A 3,448-nucleotide genomic window follows, 5' to 3' on the forward strand; every position below is an offset into this window, starting at 1 on the left:
TCACTTGCTGGGCCTGCGCTCTGGGTGTCTCTGTCTCCTTGAGACAGGGTTTCACTACGTGGTCCAGGTTAGCCTCGAACTCACTAAGTAGACCAGGTTGGCCCTGAACTTGGGGTGATGGTCCAGCCTCAGCCTCCTGAATGCTGGGATTCCAGTATGCTCTTCTGTTTGGCTTATTTTTTTATTTGAAACGAGTGCCCCTTACACTGGGATTTTCACTTTCACGTACCTTGCCGGGTCTGGGTTGTTTAGGCTGGGTTTAACCTTCTGATCCTCCTGCTTCTGGCTTGCAGAATTCTGGGATGACAGGTGCGCATCACTGTGCTTGGCTAATAGCATCAGAGCCTTGATAAGTCAGTCGGCGTTTTAGAAAGATTATCAGTGCACACAAAGATGTGACAGACATCTGCACATTTGGTTCTTAGTGGAGCTGGGGACCAATCCCAGAGCCTTGCACATGCTAGACAAGTACTGTATCCTACCAGCCGTTGCTGTCTTCAGATCGTGAATGTTTGAAACTTCCAGTCTTCTGCACAATGAGGAACTCTGGGAATTCACCTTAGTAGTAAAAATTCTTCAGCTATCACTCGTTTTTGCCACGGAAGTCTATGGTGTGCTGCCCCACAGCACCACAGCAGGTGGGGCTGGCTGATGAGTACAAAAGACAGGCTCAGTCTCCAGAGGCTGAGTAGTCCAGGACCTCGGGCAGGGTCCTCTGAGGACAGTCTTGCTGTGTCAGCCCCTGGCAGAAGGGCAAAGGCAGGGCAGAAAGAGGTGCCAGGGAGCCAGAGAGAGAGAAGGGCTGAGCCAGGCCTTTCATTGTTCCTAAGGCCTCTGGCTGGCCGGGGCCTGACCACCTCTCACCAGCTTCTGCTTCTAACACACAGGAGGCCCAGTTCCCAACACATTTTTGGAGGTCCCATTCACACCTTGGTGCCTCTAAGACTGGGATTTTCACTTTCTTTTACCCCAGGCTCTTCTCCCTTGTCACATGCTTGTAGGCTTCTGCCTGGGATGTCTGCTGGAGGCAGGTGACTTTAGCTCCTATTATTTTTGAGTCTCTCATCAGTCACTTAATTCAGTCTTTTATATTTATTGGCCCCAATTAGTTTTCAGTCCATGGACTCCTGGGCAATCTAAGGATGAATGCTACTGTATCATTTTATCTCAGAGCTATTTCCTATTTTCCTTGGCGCGACCTGTGCATGAGTAACCTGACTTGGCAAAATACCTTAAACTCCAAACCTCAAGCATAATTAAGTATGCTGTTCTCATCAGAGGATCACTGCTAGACCTACATAGAATGGTATCCATTCAAAAGCAGAGCAATCTTCATAGTTCTACTGCCTTTGTTAAAAGCTAGAGTCATTCTTTAAATTTGAATACACAAATGTCCAGTGCATGGGTATATATTTTTAATAAAGTTGCCAATGGGCAGTGACTTCCCAGTGCAGATGACATTAATTAGGCCCTGCTGCAGCACCCTCTCTTGAGGAGAGGCTCAGGTACTCCTCTCTCGAACTTCCACCTCCTGCTCCTCCTGCTCCACTGAACTTGAGGGAAAGGTCACACATAACTTTCTCAGGCCCTTAGCATTCTCTACAAACAACTGTATTTGCTTAAGTGTTCTCCCTGCCAAAACTTGTCTTTTCTCTTCCTACATCTGGATTCTTTTTCCTAAGTAGAAAATCATGTGTTGCAATCACTACCTCTCCCAATGCCTGTGGGCTAATAATCTAAATTCTCATGTGAGACTGCAGTTCACTGGTGACTTGCCACTTGCCCAGGTCAGAAGCCCCTTTCCACCTGTGAGGATGTGAAGACCCTGAGCACAGTGCCACCATGGAACAAGCGCCCTGCTCTTTGCATGGCTCCACATCGCACCACTATGATTCTTCCACTGTTCTGGCTGCCTCCTTTGATCTTTTCTGCCAGTGTCTCACCCTCCTGGCATTTCTCTAGGTCCTTTGTTGGATGCCCTTTTTGGTTCTCCTCAGCAATTTCATGTCTGGAGGAAAGGCTCCCAAACTGAAAAGAGCTACTGATTGCCCCATTTCCAAGGGACTTCACCACATTTCATCAGGAACTCAAAACTTCTTATGCTCAGAGCAGCTTCATTTTATCCCTACCCAACGGCCTGCAATCATTTTGCACCTTCTATATCCCTTAAGATTTTACTATGCCTTTTCCTTACCTTCCAGTCAGAAAACCTTAGTAAGGTCTTTGAACTGCTGTTGTCTGCCCTTTTCTACCAAAACTTTTCAATCCCATTCACCGATGCCAAATTAATCTTTTTAAAATTTATCTTCGTGTTTATCATGTACATACTCAAATGGTTCCAGGATAGAGGTTGCAATCCTTCTTGGTTTTGCTTGTTTTTTTGAGTCAGTCTATGTGCACTATATAGCCCAGGCCTCAAACTTGGTGACATTTCTACTTTAACTTCCCAGTACTGGGATTAGAGGCATGTGCTACGAGGCGCAGTGCCAATCACATCTTGACCTGACTCCAACCTACCTTTTTATCTCCCTTACCCCTAGGATACCGCTGGAAACCCCACTCAGTTTTCTTAACCTGCTTGCTTCACTGCCTTCTCTCATCTGTTTGCCTTGCTGAAACATCTGCTCTCAAAATCACTTGTTTCCCTTTCCTGTAATCTCAGTGTTCAATATCACTCTGAACTTCTTCCCAGCAGCCTTTCTCACTTAGCAATTAATTTCTCTATTCGGCTCCTTGGAACGTTTGATCTGTTCATCTATCAGCAACTGAGCTGCATCACGGCCCTGCTCTTGAGGTAGACAGAGGGTGCGGAAGAATTAAGTTTCAATTCGGGATCTAGGTCTCCAAGACCTAGTTCATTTGTGCTCGGGAGGGCTGAGTCTGGTTGCAAGGGCTGAGATTAAAATATATGAAAACTCCTAGGTCATCTTAGACCCCCTCGAAAAAGCTCAAACGACCGCGAACGCGAGGCGAGTGGGATTGGCTTTGCGTCAGGGTGATCTCCACTCCAGCAATGACTGGTCCTGCACCGCCGAGCACCGCTCTCTGCACCACCCCCGTTTAAAGCAAAGACCTGAAAGCCACGTCCTCTAGCAGGAACGTTCCCACCGCACCGGCGCCGAGGTCCGCGCGCCGAGGCCGTCCTCATAGGCCGCAGCCCAGCGCCCACCAGAGGTCCCAGCCCTGAGCCAGGTTACACCACGGAGAGGCCCTTGCGAAAGATCACGCCGCGCCGCAGGGCCACACGCCGCGCTCGGTCCCTCCCACCCCCTCCGGGAGAGCGCGGGAAGCGGCAGACCAGGATGCCGCACCTGCGCCGGGGTCGCCCTGCCCTCTAGCCATCTGCGGAGGCCTTCTTCCTCTTCCGCACCCGTCTCCCGGGCGACGCAGGCCCCGCCCCCCGCCCCGCGCGGCGCCCCCTGTGACGTCGCCGTGCCCCGCCCCTTAC

The sequence above is a fragment of the Octodon degus genome, unplaced genomic scaffold (genome assembly GCF_000260255.1).
Source record: "Octodon degus isolate 3935 unplaced genomic scaffold, OctDeg1.0 scaffold00148, whole genome shotgun sequence".
NCBI lineage: Eukaryota > Metazoa > Chordata > Mammalia > Rodentia > Octodontidae > Octodon > Octodon degus.